General features: G+C 40.4%; 1 protein-coding gene across 2 annotated transcripts in view; it reads right to left on the reverse strand.

Annotated features, from left to right (window-relative positions):
• The window catches only part of nab (NGFI-A-binding protein homolog), an 844405-nt gene that overhangs the window by 698848 nt on the left and 123057 nt on the right, over nucleotides 1-22500 (reverse strand). Inside the window, exon 1 of one of the 2 annotated variants that reach the window (XM_071666138.1) lies at nucleotides 9647-9899. The exons of the other annotated variant lie outside the window; for it this stretch is intronic. The gene's annotated coding sequence lies outside the window, so the exon portion shown is untranslated. Of the gene's footprint in view, nucleotides 1-9646; nucleotides 9900-22500 lie in introns of those variants that run through there. 2 annotated transcript variants of the gene reach the window in all.

Raw genomic sequence — 22500 nt, forward strand, 5'->3', positions numbered from 1 at the left:
TTCCCGCATCAGCAAGGTAGCGTTAAGAACAGAGGACTGGGCCTCTGATGGAACATCCTCACCTGGCCCCCTTCTCTGTTCTCTTTTGGAAAATTAGAAAAAAAAACAAGAGGGGAGGATTTCCAGCCCCCCGCTCCCTCCCCTTTTAGTCGTCTTCTACGACACGCAGGGAATACGTGGGAAGTATTCTTTCTCCCCTATATATATATATATATATATATATATATATATATATATATATATAGATATATTCTTCCATACATATTCGTCAATTCCCGCATTAGCTGGGTAGCGTGAACGACAGAGGACAACCAGAGAGAAAACTCTGCACTTGGGCCGCGTCTCTGTTCCTTGTTTCGGAAATGTAAAACAGGAGGAGAGGAATTCCAGTTCCCCCCCCCCCCCTCCCACCCCTTTCAGTCGCAGGGAATACGGGGGAGGTATTCTTTCCCCTCCATCCCCAGAGGTAATATATATGAATATCGCTTTCAACCTACTCTATTCTCCATAAATACCTTCCAGGTGAAGAAGAACTTCAAACATACAGTACAGATGAGAACCCCATCATTTCAGAGAACCATTAACATTTCTCTGGGTCATTACGAATACATTCTGTGTCCCCCACACAACCGTTCTGTGAACGTTGTAGGAATACAGACATAAGGAAGGTACGTACTACACTTTAGGTGTGTTGATGTAGTAAAGCTGAGTTCTAATCTTAGGTCACGATCAATGATGATGCCACTGACCCGTGGCCAAGGATCTCCTCAGGAAAATGTGTATAGTTTATATAGCTTCGTGCAACTTCAAGAACCCTCAGACCCCGTCCAGCACAGGACAGGTTTTCAGTGAACTTGGTCAACTTGAAGAACTCTGCTGAAACGCTTTAGAACTCCTCGCTGAACTTGAAGAACTCACCTTAAGCGCTCTAGAACTCTTCACTGAACTTACAGAACTCAGTGATTGAAGTTCGGGCACTTTAAAACTGTCCACCTAACTTCAACTCTACAACGGCACTACAACAAAACTCTGGCTGAACTTCGCGACATATTTCTACAACAAGAGCCACTACAACCGTCCATATCTTAACGCTCCACAACACTACAACATCATCACAACAACGCTCAACTTGGAAAAAAAAAAAAAAAAAAAAAAAAAAAAAACCCGCTTTACTCCAGTGCTGCACCTACACCACCTGGTCACTCATCTTCCAGGCAATATTTCTTTCTCTCTCTCTCTCTCTCTCTTTCACAAAACCCAGCAAGTTGTTCATGTTTTACCAGAACATTATGAATCCTCTCCCCCCGTCCCCCCCACACAACGAAATCCGAACCACAGCGCCGGTAAAATTCCTGTGCTGTACGAGTTTTCCAAACACTTTGCATAACATTACCATACTCCACACCCCTGTGTGTACGTCTATTATATCAATAAACAATTAAAGAAAAAAAAAACTCATGTAAATACACATCGAAAACAATCAGTAAAATAATATAAAACGGAATTAATTGCCATTATGAATAATCGGTGTGTGTGGGGGGGATAAAAAATTATACATAAATCATATGCGTAATGAATAATCGGTACACAATTATATAAAAAAATGGTTATCAAATATTAATGGGTAGGAATACATTTGGTTTGTTTTTTTCTTTTTTCCCCGGAATAAACGGCGTGTGTTGAACGATGCCTGTGTATTGTAAATGGATTGTGTGTGTGTGTGTGTGAGAGAGAGAGAGAGAGAGAGAGAGAGAGAGAGAGAGAGAGAGAGAGAGAGAGAGAGAGAGAGCCTGCCCAGTCCGGATGTGTTCTCATTAATCGCTGCACGACCGTAATGTGTGAATATCTGAGAGGAAAAAAAGAATGGTCAGTCAGGTATTAGAACAACGTCACTAAAGCCAGCCGCTTGACAGTTACCAACCCATCCCCCCTTCCCCATCACATACAACCCCCTCACCCATCCCTTCAAATGGGAAGGAGAGGGATGGTAGGGGAAAGGGAAATTGGAAATGGAATGGGCAGTAGTGTGTGTGTGTGTGTGTGTGTGTGTGTGTATGTGTGTGTGTGTGTGTGTGTGTGTATGTGTGTGTGTATGTGTGTGTGTGTGTGTGTGTGTGTTAAACTCATAAGTATACGTAATACGAAAATACGTCCAGTGAAGCGGCGGTGCACTTGACGCTGTCACAAAGACACTTTACACTTAACACACGTCGAACTTACCACTGAGAAACATTACTGATATTTTTCATGAGGTGGTCCGTGGCCTGGGAAGCCGTGGGTGGAGAGTCTTATTGCACAGGTCACAATATAGTTCATGATTAGGACGCAAATACGAAACAAGATCCAAATATATCGAGTGATCAACGCACTGAGCATAATAATCATATGCTCAACGCCAGCTGTTGAGCACGACGGTACAACTCCCATGGATATCATGACCTGGCACCTGACCTGGTACCTGACCTGGTTTATGTCAGGTCACAGGCCGGGGCGTTATACCCGACAGCGTTCGTACCGTCGTGGTGAACGGTCGTACCGTCGTGCTCAAGGGCCGTGCCGTCTTCCTCTAGGGTCGTACCGTCGTGCTCAAAGGCCGTACCGTTGTCTTCAAGGTTCGTACCGTCGTGCTCAAGTGGTTACAGAGATTCACACCTGACGCAATTTTCAGCGCACAAGACCAGTTCGAACCTGGTCAAACGCAGTCGCGTCCAGATGACGCAACACCGAGAAATTCACACCAGCATTCACTACAAGACACACCAGGCTTTGGTGACAACTTAAGATAGGGATGACTGTCTTCCAAGACACAAGACTGCTCAACACAATAGAGACAACCAGAAGAGAGAAATGGGGATGTGTGTGTGTGTGTGTGTGTGTGTGTGTGTGTATAAGTATCTTCACTTATAATACATTACGGAAGTGTTGACAGCCTCTAAGTACTGATAACAGATGACTACAAGATAAGACAAGATCAAGAAACATTAACGGAAGAGGAATAATGATTAGGTGAGAGAAAACGTGATGTGTGGATTACATGGAACAGTGGAAGTAATCAGGGAATCAAGACAACGGAGTAAAGACAAATTTGGACGATCCATCGAGACAAATGAGATTCAAGAAAATCATGGAAAAGCAACGGAGGTGAGGTCTACAGAACACTTCAAGACAAAGGAGGAGGAGTCAGGAGGAGGTGTCTCAAGACAAAGGAGGAGGAGTCAGGAGGAGGTGTCTCAAGACAAAGGAAGGGACAAAGGACGTCTCAGGACAAAGGAAGAGGCCGCAGGTGACGGAAGAGGACAACAAACTGCTGATCAAGACTACAAGAAGACAATGCTACATGCAGATCAAGACAAAGTGGAAAAGACTTAGACGGTGGCTTAAGACAATGGTGTACTTTACTAGATGCATGAGGGACGGAGGGGACAGTAACTGTACGTAGATCAAGACGGGAGAGGACAGAAATAAGGCACAGATGAAGACGGGAGAGGACAGTAGTGAGAACAGATCAAGACGGGAGAGGACAGTAGTGAGAACAGATCAAGACGGGAGAGGACAGTAGAAAGACATAGCTCAAGACAATACAGGATGTCAATACCAGATAAAGACAACCTTTGGAAGACAAAAAGAAACGGATTCAATGAATAGAAAATTAGAGTAATGAATGAAACGAAACAGATTAAGAAAAGATAGCCATGAGCAGATTACAAGAAGATAAGATACTGAGTCTTCTGAAGAACATGAGAGTAATGACTTATATAAGACAAAAAAAACGATATAATTAGTGCAAAAAATTATTTAGAAAACATTAAATGAAATAACGATTAAAAACACAACTAAATTATAAAAACAATGAAGTAACACAACCAGGACAACAGAGAAGGCACAAGAACACCGAAACAAACACAAAGCACATAACAAGATGAAACAAACGGTAACGAACGGGAGGGGACAAACGGTAGAAGCCAACACAACAGAAGAAAACCACAATTGACAGACTCCAGCAAGCTGACTGACATCCACATCCACACCTTATGTGCTCCTACGGCAATGTTATGAAGCCACGGTTGAAAGGATATATGTAACAAAGAATATATATATATATATATATATATATATATATATATATACACATAATCATATTGATGATAATGATTTATTACTATTATCATCATTATTATTATTATTTGTATTATCATACGAAACCAATTCGCTGGTTCGTTCACTTGAATACTGCATTCCTTTTTGGTCACCCGACCCCCCCCCCCAAAAAAAAAAAGACAGGCAGAATAGAGAGTACAGTCCAGCTACCAAGATGATTCCTGGACTGAGACAAATCCTACGAGATAAAACTCGAGTTTATTCAGCACAGAAAAGAGAAGGTTGAGAGTTGATCAAATACAAGTATTCAAAATAATCAAAGGCTTTGATAATCTCGATCTATCAAGTTATCTAAGACTTGATTCGTCGGGTTTTGCTCGTAGTAATGGATACATACTGGTGGGTCAACGATTTACCTCGCATGAGGCGAAGTACTTTATCTTCAACAGGGTTGTTAACATATGGAACGCCATGCCAAGCAGAGTGGTTGAAGGCAGTGCCATAGATACGTCTAGGAACAGTCTTCATAAATACTTGGCCTCACATCAACGACTTTCATTTTTCGCGCCTCCAGTCAAGATAACAATATGCAAGTTAATGTCTCTGAATTATATGTACGTCTTCTGACTTTTACCACACTACTCTGTGAGTTCCTGATATCATCTTCCACTAACACAAACAACCTCGAAAGAAGCCAATGGTCTGTTGCTGTTTGAATTCCTTTGTATTCCTCTGTTTTATTGAAATGTATAGCAGACAGGATCGAAAAGAGAACACGTAACAGTATATATATATATATATATATATATATATATATATATATATATATATATATATATATATATATGGGAACAAGTTTGATCCTGGAACGAAAAATTCCAGATATAAAAGACAACAGAAATGAAGTAACACATCAAAAGAACGGTAGACCATGGAAGAGATCACAACGGTGGACAGATTAAGGAACAGGTTGTACCAATGGAAGAATGTGGAAGAGACATCATGTTATGAACGGCAGAATGTGGAATCCACCGGGACAACAGCATAACTCAGAACGGAACAGAAAAATAGTATGATATGGAACAGATCATGAACAGAGGCAGGTTATGAAACAGACCACAACGATAAATATGCAATAGATCGTAATAACAGAAGAACAGGGAACAGACACTACAACAGGGGACCAGCAACAGCATATGGAATGGAATATTCCCAACGGTATGACACACAACAGGCAGGAGCAATGCTAGGTTACAGGGCTGCCTGGAACAACAAGGAATCAAGGAAGAGACGGACTAGGGAATGTCATGTAATTACAGGAGAATATGGAACAGACATGGTCAGTGGTAGAACAGGGAACAAGCCATAACCGCACAACAGGGAACAAACCGTTGCAACAGCGGTCGAATACAGAATATTATAACAGAAACAGGTCGTTACAACGGCAGAATACAAGACACACAGAACGGTATATAATGTGGAACAGAGGAAGAATAATGTACAGACTGTACATAAGAATCGCAGAATGGGGAACAGACCAGAGCAGACTAGGCCAAGGGGAAGACATGGAACAGAAGTGAACAATGGCAAAAAACAGTCAGCAGACCAAACTAACGGAAAGGATATGGAACTGAACTAAATCACGACAGAATAGAGAACAGTCCAGAGGAACGGCAGGGCACGACACACTCCGTAACACCGCCAGAATATGGAACAGGCTGGAACAGCTGGTGGAATCAGTGTGGTCCAGGGGTGGGGGAGGGGAGGGAGGAAGAACGCTACAGCTCAATCCAAATCGTCAAATTATATTTTTTTTTTTCTTTTTTCACGACGTAAGAGACGATCGCTCCAACACCAGTTAAAGTATTTCCTGATGAATTCAAAGTTCTCCTACTACCCTCTTACGATTTCTATAGGTACGTTATTTACTGATAATCATTGTGACACGACATATATACCTCCATATATATATATATATATATATATATATATATATATATATATATATATATATATATATATATATATATATATGAGTCTAAGTCAAAAATGAACTAAAACTAGATTTTTAGACTGACGAAAGAGCTCGATATTATACATAATATATCGCAATAATATACATATATATATATATATATATATATATATATATATATATATATATATATATATATATATATATATATATATATATAACGCTAGGCATAAGAAATCACTAAACGAGGCAGAGACGGTAGCGGGAGGAGTAGCAATGCAATGCGGCCGACGGTCGGGAAGAGGCGGCCCTCACACACACACACACACACACACACACACACACATACACAAAAAAAAGAGAAAAAAAAGGTATATCACATGGACAGTATAGCCCAGGTAGGGCGATGCGGCCTCCGGACCTTTAAATTCAAACTGCAACTGTCGCCCGCCAACTGTTGATCCACTGGGGTAACCCAGCACACCTCTCTCTCTCTCTCTCTCTCTCTCTCTCTCTCTCTCTCTCTCTCTCTCTCTCTCTCTCTCTCTCTCAAACGCTTTTCCTATATATATATATATATATATATATATATATATATATATATATATATATATATATATATATATATATATAATATATGTATGAATAGTGAATGTGTTTAACTGTGGGATTACGTGATAATAGTGATTTAGTCAATGGTGTTACCTTCCCCTACGACGGATATGTTATATGCATATTATATATTCCACGGTAATGTTATTTTTTTTTTCAACATCAAAGCCAATACATTCTTTGATGTTTATTATCTGAACTAATATATATATATATATATATATATATATATATATATATATATATATATATTCCAGCCCCCCACTCCCTCCCCTTTTAGTCGCCTTCTACGACACGCAGGGAATACGTGGGAAGTATTCTTTCTCCCCTATCCCCAAGGATATATATATATATATATATATATATATATATATATATATATATATATATATATATATATATATATATATATATTTATATATATATATATATATATATATATATATATATATATATATATATATATATATATATATATATATATATATAAAGCAGGCGTTACCGAACTGTGCCTGCAAGTGTAAGGTCACCTTCGTCGAAATTGTATCGTCATCTGGAAAAAACAAAAAGAGGGACGAAATCATCAAAGAACTTCTCTCTTGAAGGGAATCCACCCTTTCTCAGCAGCTTACTGTAGCGCAGGACTGAAGCTGCAGGACCCTCGTAGAACGGGTCCTGAAGGTGTATAATTCAGAATATATATATATATATATATATATATATATATATATATATATATATTGGAAAGGATCACAATTTTGCGCGTGATCAAGTATATTACTAATGCCATATATGTATATATATATATATATATATATATATATATATATATATATATATATATATATATATATATATATATATATAATTTCTACGGTACTTGTCTCAAATTTAAGTCGGGCAAACTACAACTTTTTCCAATAATTTCAACCTTGTGTTTTCATTTGTCGTTAACATCATCGCAATAATTTCTGGGCGGAACCTTTTGGCGGGCGGGAGGTGCCAGGGTGTATATCACGCCACGTAATTTCATTTGTATCTTGATTACTTCTTCGTTTACAATCATTTCATTACGATGTTTTCCTCGAGAATTAAATACCTAACAATTAAGTGATATCGATAATATCTGGACACTGTAGTTCTGGCACTCCATGCAAATCAGTCTTCTGTCTTCAGCCTTTGTTTATATATACATATATATATATATATATATATATATATATATATATATATATATATATATATATATATATATATAGCAAATGATATATACAATAATACTGTAATCCGATGCACAAGGCAGTTTAAGAAGGATATATTTCCAACTATTTCGACTCATTCAAGTAACGTTAAGTTTGAATTGCTTTCTTTCTACTGTTTGTCCTCGTTCATGTGACCCCCCCCACCCACCCCCAAGTGGGAAGTCACAATGACCTAAGTCTTTGGAAAATGATGGAAATGTTTCCTCCATTATGTCGGAGTCGAGCAAATATTCTTATCTGGACGTCCGCGTGCTACTGTGAACCACACAATGTGTCGAACCAATTTTCTCACGTAAGACAAATGAGTCGAGAATTCTGATATAAACATTTTTCGCCAGCAAGACTAAGTGATAAGATATATATATATATATATATATATATATATATATATATATATATATATATATATATATATAAAACCTAGACTTCAATAAATCTTTTCACTGTACAACGACAATAAAGATGTGAATGGACAAGCCACGACAGGCGATGCAAAATCACACATCTTTCTCTCGACATTTGAAATCCAGTTCAGAGCTAAGATTTACAGTAGCCGACACAGCAAACACTCTGCTGACTATGCTAATACCCAACACCTCTATAACACGGGGTCAAAAAAAAAAAAAAAAAGTTCTGTTGTAAATAAAAAGAAAGAGGAAAAAAATATATGAGTGGGGTTGCCACGGCAAGCAATCCTGGTCCCGCTTAATTACCCAACAGGGTATTTACACACAGAGGACACGGCTGCTCCCTGAACATCCCTTACCTAACAGCTAATATCATCGCTTCACAAACACCTAACTCACACACACACACACACACGACAGCACTTATGCCCGGAACTGTATAAAACGACCGAATTTTTTTTTCATGTCATTTAAATACGGTAATAAATTAGGGAAAGCACAGTTTTTAAAGGTATGTAAATGTAAACACTGTGTGACGGCTAATTGTGCGTGCAGTGTCGAACGTAATTATGACATTAATGTGAAAACTGTGGTCGTTTGTGTGTCGACCGTGCATCAAGCAAATGGGGAGATGGGAGCATACTTCCTTCTCTCTCCCCCCACCCACCCTCCTCCTTTTGCCTCTCCCCACTCCCTTAACTCACAAGCATAAGGAACCTCCCAACACACACACACACACACACACACACACACACACACACATCGTGCTTGCCCTGTAATGCGCCAGTGTTGCATTCTGCTTGTGCATGCTGGGGGGAGAGAGTGAGGAGAAGGGAGAGGGGAGAGAGACTGTGAGTGAGAGAGAGCGAGTGAGAGAGAGAGGGAGGGGACACACAACAGAGGGGCTGTGCTTGCAGTCACACCCTCCCCGAACATTCACAGTCACAGTCACAAGCACAGGCACGACACCATCCCGTCTCGCCGCCTTACCACAAGAGGCACCGTGTGCACCTCACTTGGTGTGTGTGTGTGTGTGTGTGTGTTGTGACGTCATGGCCGGGGTATTGATCCGAAAGCAAAACCCGCCATCATCCAAAGTAGTCCCGGTGTGTGTGTGTGTGTGTGTGTGTCTGTTGATATCTTGCACCACCACCACCACGACCACCAGCCCACCACCACCAGCCCACCACCACCACCACACACCACACCCCCTCTCTCTCTCTATCTCTCTCTCTCTCTCACTCTCTCTCTCTCTCTCTCGCTCTCTCTCTCCCCGGTATCAAACCACTCACCTCAAAAACGACGACCAGAAAACCAGTTACAGTGTCGTGACGAGTGGTAGGTAGCACGCCGCCCGCCCGGTTGTCGAAGGGGGGGAAGGGGAACGTCGCCCTGCCGAAGGTGGCCAAGGGTTTTACCGGTCGGTGCAGGAGGGCGGTGCGGCCGGGAGGTGCAGGAGAGCGGTGGTGGCGGCTGCTAGCAAGACTCAACATAAGAAGACGCCAAGCAAAAACCCTCCCCACCCCACGGTCTCTGTCTTAGCCTAGCCTCCCCCGCGCCCTAAGAGGCGACCGCGCCTGATGCTCGATGGGGTGGACGCTGCCTTCTATCCGCCCTTACCATCACAATTCGGCGATTTTTCCACTCCCGGCGCCTTCCGCGGCCGCCTGCCCGTGAATATGTGTCGTGGATATGTATAATTATTTCGCAAGATGTGACATTATTATATCATATTGGCCGTCATCTTGAGACCTTCGGCACCTCTTGCCCGACAACACTTCACAGACGAGGGGAGGGGCGGCTCGACGCCCCGCCTACCAGATTTCGACCAGCCACTCATGGCTCGGGAGAGATGGACTTTGAATTAAAAGGAGGTCGGTGATTGGCTGATGCTAATATAAGGGATATCTGATTTATGCCGCTGGCACTGACAGTTGTTTTATATTTGTTCCAAAATTAGCATAGGTTTATAACAATGTTAACCATTTAGATTTCGTCGGACTCCCAGCCTTCGTTATCTTCAAGTCGCGGAACGTCTCAAAAGAAGTCTTTTAAGGTCGCGGGAGAAACAGATAAAAAAAAAAAAAACATTAAACTCTCAAAACCACTTCAAACAGATTTTTTTTTTTAAATAATAGATATAAAAAAAACACTAATTGGCAGAGCGGACTTGTCATCTCCACGGCGAGGGCGGCCGCTAAATCCCAACTTCGGGTACTTCTTGTTAAGGAGAGTGGAGCCCCGTCGTTAGAACCGGGCACCACTACCCGGGCTGTTTAACGTACAGACTGACAGTCTCTACCACTGCCACTCCTCCCGCGTCTCCTTCCCTTCCCTATCCCCAGCCCAGCAGACCACAGGACGTCATCATCAAACACCCCCAGCAAGTCAGACCCCAGTGACTTCCATTCACCGTACGAGCTTGGGTCTGTCTCGTCCAGGCTACAGAAGCGGTGCGTACTCACTACACAGCTCCAGCCTAGGCACCGCAGTTTCCCCCCGTACCAGCCGGTTCAAGACCTACAGCACCCCAGTACGCTGGACGCCACCACCAAAGCCTGCCTGGTCGCCCTACTCATTTAAGAAACCGTCAGAAGTTTTGCCAATTAGGTGTGTTTACCATTTCTCAGTTTAACGACCGTCCCGCCGTCAAAATCTATATTAAATCCAACCTAAATACACACATCTAACACAGTGAGTCCACTTCACACAACTCAGTATCCAGTGCACCCCACACACGTCATCTGAACCAGTCCACACATTGTGTACTTCAGCCCAGACCCTTCCAGTTCAGCACTCGTGCCACTGATTCCAGGCTGCTACACTCCATTACGCGTCCAGTTCAAGGCTTACTCATTCCAGTCTGAACCACTTCAGTCCAGCCCCAGAACCATCAGTGTTTTAGGTTATGTGTATCAGTCGGTGTTAGACCAGGCCGACCAGTTCTCCCTGTCTGGTATACACCAACCTACCCTTCACAATTACTTCGGCACCCAGTACACTCCTGCAGACCCAGAAGTAGAAAACTGTGTCCATGTATTACCAACTGTGACAAACAGAAAAGGAAATGTTAGTTAAGTACATATATGAAAGGTAGTTAAAGTTTAGCACTAGTTCAATAGTTCTGGTCAGTTTAATCAACATAACAATGCCCAGTTACCTAAACATCTCAGTATACTACACCTAGTGCATTACTAACTGTTGGCAGTCAAGCCCACACCACACCCCATTCAACACTTGACAGTCAAGCCCACACCACACCCCAGTCAACACCAGACAGTCAAGCCCACATCACAAACCAGTCAACACCAGGCAGTCAAGCCCACACCACACACCAGTCAACACCAGACAGTCAAGCCCACACCACACCCCAGTCAACACCAGACAGTCAAGCCCACATCACACACCAGTCAACACCAGACAGTCAAGCCCACACCACACCCCAGTCAACACCAGACAGTCAAGCCCACATCACACACCAGTCAACACCAGACAGTCAAGCCCACACCACACACCAGTCAACACTAGACAGTCAAGCCCACACCACACCCCATTCAACACTTGACAGTCAAGCCCACACCACACCCCAGTCAACACCAGACAGTCAAGCCCACACCACACACCAGTCAACACCAGACAGGCAAGCCCACACTACACCCCGTCAACACTAGACAGCCAAGACCACACCACACCCCAGTCAACACCAGACAGTCAAATCCACACCACACCCCAGTCAACACCAGAGTCAAACCCACGCCACACACCAGTCAACACCAAAAAGTCAAGCCCACACCACACCCCAGTCAATACTAGACAGTCAAGCCCATACCACACACTCAGTCAACACAAGACAGTCAAACCGACACCACACACCAGTCAATACCAGACAGTCAAGCCCACATCACACACCAGTCAATACCAGACAGTCAAGCCTAAACCGCCTATGCAAAGCCTTAAACCACACAGCCCAATTGACGTCATTTTCCCAAACCTACACCTTCCTATCCAGCCCACACCGTCCAGTCTAGCCCATACCATCCAGAGTAGCCTATACCACTTCATCCAAGGTAAGCTTTCTCTTCGACTCATACCACTTAACCAACGGCATACTGTCCACGCCTACCGTTCACGTTCAACCAGCCCACAGCCATTCTAACCCACACCACCTAGTGCATCCCACATTATCTAGTCCACCCCATACTACCTAGTCCACCCAACACTACCTAGACAACCCCACACCACCCAATCCAACCCACACCACCCAGGCCACCCCACACCACCCACTCCACCCCACACCATCCAGTCCACCCCACACCCTCAGTGCATCCCGCACCACCAAGTCCACCCCACACCACCCAGTGCATCCCACACCACCCAGTCCACCCCACACCCTCAGTGCATCCCGCACCACCAAGTCCACCCCACACCACCCAGTGCATCCCACACCACCCAGTCCAACCCCACCACCCAGTCCAACCCCACCCAAGCCACCCCCACCACGCTAGTCCACCCCACCATCCACTCCACCCCCACCATAGCAGTCCATCCCCACCATAACAGTCCACCCCCCAACACACCAATCCAACACCACAATAGAACGTTCGTATACTAATGTCCCCCAGATTTTTCTCCCCCCTTCGTATATTTTCATTTGCTGTCGTATTTTACCCAGGAAATTAATCACAGAGCTGAAGAGCATCCGCTACGAAGGGTTTTTTTCCTCTCTCTCTCGCGTCCCTCAAAACTCTCCCAACACAGGGAAAAAAAACCTTACTAGTAAAGCGCCAAGACAAAAATACAACATCCAATCTATTCGATGACGGGGGTCCTGTTGGCCTCGTAAGTTTTGGACGCGTACTTTTGTATACACTATTCATTATTATCATCATTTTTCACATAATGTGTTCTGATCGTATTAGGTTGGCGGCGTGGCAGAGCCAATCTTCCCCGTGATTATGATTAACTCCCGATGAATCTGGAGAAAAGGGTCGGTATATATATATATATATATATATATATATATATATATATATATATATATATATATATATGACACCATACTGTCCCCACGTTCGTATCAAAACACCAGGGACAGAGTCCTAATGATATGCAAATACAGGACTTCATTTAAGCATATTTAACACGTTAAATAACCCGTTTACCATGACTTCATGGGTGTATGACATCTTCCCGACGTCCACCTGACATCTTTGATGTGGTATGTGTCGTAGTGAATGACATCCAGGAGGAGAAATTCATAGTTGGGGTTCGTATATGTAACCCGGGGTGGGGTACAGTAACTATGTGGGGAGGTCTGTGCGTCTAAATGAAGACACTTAGCTTAGCTTAGCTCCCTAGCGACGTCCTGTGTTCACTGAGGAAGGTATGTACGTAGCAGCTATGATGATTATCATAATGATAATGATTCTTATTGCTGAATTATCCCAGTGTTGACGTATCTATCATTCTTAATTATCAACTTTATTACATTAGAACAATTATGATTACCTTTATCCTAAATTTTGACTAATTTAAGAACACAAGTTATTCTCCACAATCAAAGTCATAATTACCACAATACCTGGTCATTACCTGGGCTCCCTGTGTGGCAATGTTACCTTAGATGATGGTATTGTAAAACCCAGGTCAACGTGACGCTTGGGTCTGTCCGGAGAGGGTGGAGCCAAGCAGCCAGAGGACACTCGTTCGAAACCAAGCGTCTGTCAGGAGCCGGTCACGTGATACAGCCCAACGATTGCCAATCAAAAAGAAAATACAAGACCCGCTACGTCATGACCATTTCCGCTCGCCTGCGAAAATACAGATGTCAAACATTTTACGACGGCGGACGTAACATTATCATGTCATGAAAACTGATGCAACAACTAATATATATTACTGGGATTTTAATTAGGAAAATCATCAGCGCCATACAGACACTTATATTTCCAAAGTGGTTCACGCAAAACCCAACACACAGACACTGACACACACACACACACACACACACACACACACACACACACACACACACCACTAACAAGTCTACTAAGATCACTAACAACATTAAATTACCGGAATATGTTCATGGACGAATGGCATCCATCTGGCTTGCGGTACATGCTTAACAAACAGCGACCCCTGTGGGAAAGTTGTGCTGCTGATATAAGAACCATAGCTACCTGTACTGAACCAGGTGATTATGCAACACGGAACAAGCGAGCCAGCCTGCCGTGTACACACTGGTGTCACATAACGATTCAGTAGGCCTACCTACGACACCACAATGACGTACACGGGTCTGACACCTCGTTTTCTATTTTAAAACACTATTATGGGTACTACCCTTTCCCCTAAGAAAAAGGATATCAGACCGTCTTAACCTAACCTAACCTATACGAGGCACTGTTGTCGACTTGTGTAAATGAGTTAATCCAGTTTTCTAAAATCTAAAAATTTGGCACTAATATGTATATATATATATATATATATATATATATATATATATATATATATATATATATATATATATATATATCGAGCACGTTATCCCTGGGGATAGGGGAGAAAATTACTTCCCACGTATTCCCTGCGTGTCGTAGAAGGCGACTAAAAGGGGAGGGAGCGGGGGGCTGGAAATCCTCCCCTCTCGTTTTTTTTTTTTTTTTTTTAAATTTCCCAAAAGAAGGAACAGAGAAGGGGGCCAGGTGAGGATATTCCCTCAGAGGCCTAGTCCTCTGTTCTTAACGCTACCTCGCTAACGCGGGAAATGGTGAATAGTTTGAAAGAAAATATCGAGCACGTATTTATGTATGTATGTATGTGTGTGTGTCTGTCTGTCTGTCGAAATAGATGTTACCGGACTCTGCCTGCTTGTGGTTCTACTGGCCGTGAGGTCTCCCTTACCCAAGCTCAATCGTCGTCATTTGACGAAACAAGCAAGAGTACACAGTCTCGTCAAAGAACTTCTCGCTTCGAAGGACTCCATCCTGTCCCTGCAACTGATTGTAACGCAGCCTTGGGAACTGTAAAGCCCTCCGGTATTTTTGGGAAGGATCCTGGCACTGAATAATATTAATGATAATAATAATAATGATAATAACTGCAATAATAATAATAATAATAGTAGTATCCCCTGGGGATAGGGGATTAAGAATACTTCCCACGTATTCCCTGCGTGTCGTAGAAGGCGACTAAAAGGGGAGGGAGCGGGGGGCTGGAAATCCTCCCCTCTCGGTTTTTGTTTTTTTTTTTTCCAAAAGAAGGAACAAAGAATTGGGCCAGCTGAGGGTATTCCCTCAAAGGCCCAGTCCTCTGTTCTTAACGCTACCTCGCTAATGCGGGAAATGGCGAATAGTTTGAAAGAAAAGAAAGTAGTAGTAGCAATAGTAATAATAATAACAGCAATAATGATAATGGTAATAATAATAATAATAATAATGATGATAATAATAATAATAATAATAATGATAATAATGATATAATAATAATAATAATAATAATAATAATAATAATAACAATAATAATAATATACAAATAGAAACATACACAAATGATTTATGAATATGTATATATATATGTGTGTGTGTGTGTCAATAAATCAGCGAACCTATCCATCTATCTATCTATATATCTATATTCTGTTATACTTTGTCGCTGTCTCCCGCGTTAGCGAGGTAGCGCAAGGAACCAGACTAAAGAATGGCCCAACCCACCCACATACACATGTATATACATACACGTCCACACACGCACATATACATACCTATACATCTCAACATATACATATATATACACACACAGACTTAAACATATATATACACATGTACAAAATTCATAATTCATATTGTCTGCCCTTATTCATTCCCGTCGCCACCCCCTTCCCCCGCATGTGCGCCAGGTAGCGCTAGGAAAAGACAACAAATGCCACATTCGTTCACACTCAGTCTCTAGCTGTCATGTATAATGCACCGAAACCACAGCTGCCTTTCCACATCCAGGCCCCACAGAACTTTCCATGGTTTACCCCAGACGCATCACATGCCCTGATTCAATCCATTGACAGCACGTCTATATATATATATATATATATATATATATATATATATATATATATATATATATATATATATATATATATATATATATATATATATATATATATATATATATATATATATATATCAGCGGACTCCGCCTGCCGATGGTTAAACCGAGGGAGGAGCCGCCCTCCGTCAATCTGTACCTTGGTCGATAGTTGGAAAGGAATACAGCTTCGTCATGGACCTTCTTGCTGCAGAAAAGTCCATCATTTCTCTGCTCCTGCTTGGAGCGCAGCCTTCGAGCTGCAGGAGCCCCATGAGTGTGAACTGAGTGTGAACGAATGTGGCCTTTGTTGTCTTTTCCTAGCGCTACCTCGCGTGCGCGCGGGAGGAGGGGGGTGCCATTTCATGTGTGGCGGGGTGGCGACGAGAATGGATGAAGGCAGCAAGTATGAATATGCACATGTGCACATATATATATATATATATATATATATATATATATATATATATATATATATATATATATATATATATATATGTCAGTGTATGTATGTGTATGTATACGATGAAATGTATAGGTATGTATATGTGCATGCGTGGGTGTTTATGTACATACATGTGAATGTGGGTGGGTTGGGCCATTCTTTCGTCTATTTCCTTGCGTTACCTCGCTAACGCGGGAGACAGCGGCAAAGCATAATAAATAGATAAATAAAAGAATGATAATAATAATAATAATAATAATAATAATAATAATAATAATAATAATAATGATAATAATAATAACAATAATAATAATAATAATAATAGTGATAACAATAACAGTAATAATAATAACTAGTACTACTTATGATAATGATGATAATAGTAATAATGATAATGCTAATGATAATAAGAATAATAATAATGATAATAACTATACTAATAATGATAATAACAATAATGATGATAATGATAACAATAATGATAATAATGATAAAAATAACAATTATTATAATAATGATAATGATAATAAAGATAAGAATTGTCATGATGATAATGATAATAATAATATGATAATGATAATAATGATAATGATAACATTAATGATAATAACACAAACAATATCAATAAAGAAAAAACAATAATGATAATAATAACAATACTGATAATGATAATCATAATAAAAACGATAACAATAATGATAACCATACCAATAATAATGATAACATACATGTATCTGCAGGCTCCGCTTCCCCTCCATGTGTTTCCTGTGGTTGCTATACATGAAGGAGGGGAGTAAGGTGGTCTCCTTTAGTTGGGGCGGGAAGGTCCTCGATCACTCTGCACTCCTTTCTGTTCGCTAACGATTATAGACCCTCAATGAAGACATAGTCCATATATATATATATATATATATATATATATATATATATTTTTTTTTTTTTTTTTTCACACTTCGCCATTTCCCGCGATAGCGAGGTAGCGTTAAGAACAGTGGACTATATATATATCTTTCTTTCATACTATTCGCCATTTCCCGCGTTAGCGAGGTAGCGTTAAGAACAGAGGACTGGACCTTTGAGGGAATCTCCTCACCTAGCCCCTTTCTCTGTTCCTTCTTTTGGAAAAAAAAAAAAAAAGAGGGAAGGATTTCCAGCCCCCCGCTCCTTCCCTTTTAGTCGCCTTCTACGACATGCAAGGAATACGTGGGAAGTATTCTTTCTCCCCTATCCCCAGAGATAATATATGTGTGTGTGTGTGTGTGTGTGTTTGTATATAAAGGTAAACAGAAGATATAGTATCTAACAATGTATAATCTACATCTCTTCCATCTCAGTTTTTATCAACTTGTATCCTTTGTTGAGAGAATAAACATGAAAAAGAGAAAAGGGTTGGTAACAGGTGAGAAGGGGTGGTAGGGGAAGAAAACGGGCGGTGAGGAAGGTAATATATATATGTAATGTCAAAGATTCAGAAATTCATTTTTCCATGTCTGATATTTACTCTTTTCCTTGAAACAATGCAACCCATTCTCCCTTCAGAACTGACCCATATGTGGTATCTCTTGTTTACCAAATGGCGTCCTAGCTACGTCTTATACGTCTTGTATTTCTCTCTTGTGTCTCCCCTGACAATGTGATTATTACACGAAAGTGCACTTGGGAACTTATCGTATCTCATTTTTTTTTTCCAAAAGAAGGAACAGAGAACGAGGCCAGGTGAGGATATTCCCTCAGAGGCCCAGTCCTCTGTTCTTAACGCTAACTTGCTAACGCGGGAAATGGCGAATTGTATGAAAGAAAGATATATATATATATATATATATATATATGCAAAAATATTATCGTCATATCTGTTATCATTAATATTATCATTATTATTATTATCATTGACCACATGACCTCTCCTGCGGGGCTTCTGCAGTCTCAAGGTTGCGCTACAATCAGTAGCAGTGAAAACAATGGACTCCTTTGGAATGAGAAGTTCCCTGACGAAAGTGTATTCCTTCTCGTCAGCTGAAGATGATACAACCTCTCGCTAAAAGTGACAATGGTGGTGTGACGTCATGAAGGTGAAGTACGGTGTACACACACACATACACACACACACACACACACACACACACACACACACACCACTAACAAGTCTACTAAGATCACTAACAACATTAAATTACCGGAATATGTTCATGGACGAATGGCATCCATCTGGCTTGCGGTACATGCTTAACAAACAGCGACCCCTGTGGGAAAGTTGTGCTGCTGATATAAGAACCATAGCTACCTGTAACTGAACCAGGTGATTATGCAACACGGAACAAGCGAGCCAGCCTGCCGTGTACACACTGGTGTCACATAACGATTCAGTAGGCCTACCTACGACACCACAATGACGTACACGGGTCTGACACCTCGTTTTCTATTTTAAAAACACTATTATGGGTACTACCCTTTCCCCTAAGAAAAGGATATCAGACCGTCTTAACCTAACCTAACCTATACGAGGCACTGTTGTCGACTTGTGTAAATGAGTTAATCCAGTTTTCTAAAATCTAAAAAATTTGGCAATATATATTTATATATAATATATATATATATATATATATATATATATATATATATATATATTATATATATATATATCGAGCACGTTATCCCTGGGGATAGGGGAGAAAGAATACTTCCCACGTATTCCCTGCGTGTCGTAGAAGGCGACTAAAAGGGGAGGGAGCGGGGGGCTGGAAATCCTCCCCTCTCGTTTTTTTTTTTTTTTTTTTTAAATTTCCCAAAAGAAGGAACAGAGAAGGGGGCCAGGTGAGGATATTCCCTCAGAGGCCTAGTCCTCTGTTCTTAACGCTACCTCGCTAACGCGGGAAATGGTGAATAGTTTGAAAGAAAATATCGAGCAGTATTTATGTATGTATGTATGTGTGTGTGTCTGTCTGTCTGTCGAAATAGATGTTACCGGACTCTGCCTGCTTGTGGTTCTACTTGGCCGTGAGGTCTCCCTTACCCAAGCTCAATCGTCGTCATTTGACGAAACAAGCAAGAGTACACAGTCTCGTCAAAGAACTTCTCGCTTCGAAGGACTCCATCCTGTCCCTGCAACTGATTGTAACGCAGCCTTGGGAACTGTAAAGCCCTCCGGTATTTTTGGGAAGGATCCTGGCACTGAATAATATTAATGATAATAATAATAATGATAATAACTGCAATAATAATAATAATAATAGTAGTATCCCCTGGGGATAGGGGATTAAGAATACTTCCCACGTATTCCCTGCGTGTCGTAGAAGGCGACTAAAAGGGGAGGGAGCGGGGGGCTGGAAATCCTCCCCCTCTCGGTTTTTGTTTTTTTTTTTCCAAAAGAAGGAACAAGAATTGGGCCAGCTGAGGGTATTCCCTCAAAGGCCCAGTCCTCTGTTCTTAACGCTACCTCGCTAATGCGGGAAATGGCGAATAGTTTGAAAGAAAAGAAAGTAGTAGTAGCAATAGTAATAATAATAACAGCAATAATGATAATGGTAATAATAATAATAATAATGATGATAATAATAATAATAATTAATAATGATAATATATTATAATAATAATAATAATAATAATAATATTAATAAAATAAAATAATAATAATATACAAATAGAAACATACACAAATGATTTATGAATATGTATATATATATGTGTGTGTGTTGTGTCAATAAATCAGCGAACTATCCATCTATCTATCTATATATCTATATTCTGTTATACTTTGTCGCTGTCTCCCGCGTTAGCGAGGTAGCGCAAGGAACCAGACTAAAGAATGGCCCAACCCACCCACATACACATGTATATACATACACGTCCACAACACGCACATATTACATACCTATACATCTCAACATATACATATATATACACACACAGACTTAAACATATATATACACATGTACAAAATTCATAATTCATATTGTCTGCCCTTATTCATTCCCGTCGCCACCCCCTTCCCCCGCATGTGCGCCAGGTAGCGCTAGGAAAAGACAACAAATGCCACATTCGTTCACACTCAGTCTCTAGCTGTCATGTATAATGCACCGAAACCACAGCTGCCTTTCCACATCCAGGCCCCACAGAACTTTGCCATGGTTTACCCCAGACGCATCACATGCCCTGATTCAATCCATTGACAGCACGTCTATATATATATATATTATTATAGTATATAAATATATAATATTATATATATATATATAACATATATATATATATATATATATATATATATATATATAGTATATATATATATATATATATATATATATCAGCGGACTCCGCCTGCCGATGGTTAAACCGAGGGAGGAGGCCGCCCTCCGTCAATCTGTACCTTGGTCGATAGTTGGAAAGGAATACAGCTCGTCATGGACCTTCTTGCTGCAGAATAGGTCCATCTTTTCTCTGCTCTGCTTGGAGCGCAGCCTTCGAGCTGCAGGAGCCCCATAAAAGGTATCTAGAGACTGAGTGTGAACGAATGTGGCCTTTGTTGTCTTTTCCTAGCGCTACCCTCGCGTGCGCTGCGGGAGGAGGGGGGTGCCATTTCATGTGTGGCGGGGTGGCGACGAGAATGGATGAAGGCAGCAAGTATGAATATGCACATGTGCACATATATATATATATATATATATATATATATATATATATATATATATATATATTATATATATATATATATATGTCAGTGTATGTATGTGTATGTATACGATGAAATGTATAGGTATGTATATGTGCATGCGTGGGTGTTTATGTACATACATGTGAATGTGGGTGGGTTGGGCCATTCTTTCGTCTATTTCCTTGCGTTACCTCGCTAACGCGGGAGACAGCGGCAAAGCATAATAAATAGATAAATAAAAGAATGATAATAATAATAATAATAATAATAATAATAATAATAATAATAATAATAATAATAATAATAATAACAATAATAATAATAATAATATATAGTGATAACAATAACAGTAATAATAATAACTAGTACTACTTATGATAATGATGATAATAGTAATAATGATAATGCTAATGATAATAAGAATAATAATAATGATAATAACTATACTAATAATGATAATAACAATAATGATGATAATGATAACAATAATGATAATAATGATAAAAATAACAATTATTATAATAATGATAATGATAATAAAGATAAGAATTGTCATGATGATAATGATAATAATAATATGATAATGATAATAATGATAATGATAACATTAATGATAATAACACAAACAATATCAATAAAGAAAAAACAATAATGATAATAATAACAATACTGATAATGATAATCATAATAAAAACGATAACAATAATGATAACCATACCAATAATAATGATAACATACATGTATCTGCAGGCTCCGCTTCCCCTCCATGTGTTTCCTGTGGTTGCTATACATGAAGGAGGGGAGTAAGGTGGTCTCCTTTAGTTGGGGCGGGAAGGTCCCTCGATCACTCTGCACTCCTTTCTGTTCGCTAACGATTATAGACCCTCAATGAAGACATAGTCCATATGTATATATATATATATATATATATATATATATATATTTTTTTTTTTTTTTTTTCACACTTC

Source organism: Panulirus ornatus, chromosome 10 (assembly GCF_036320965.1).
Source record: "Panulirus ornatus isolate Po-2019 chromosome 10, ASM3632096v1, whole genome shotgun sequence".
NCBI classification, from domain to species: Eukaryota; Metazoa; Arthropoda; class Malacostraca; order Decapoda; family Palinuridae; genus Panulirus; species Panulirus ornatus.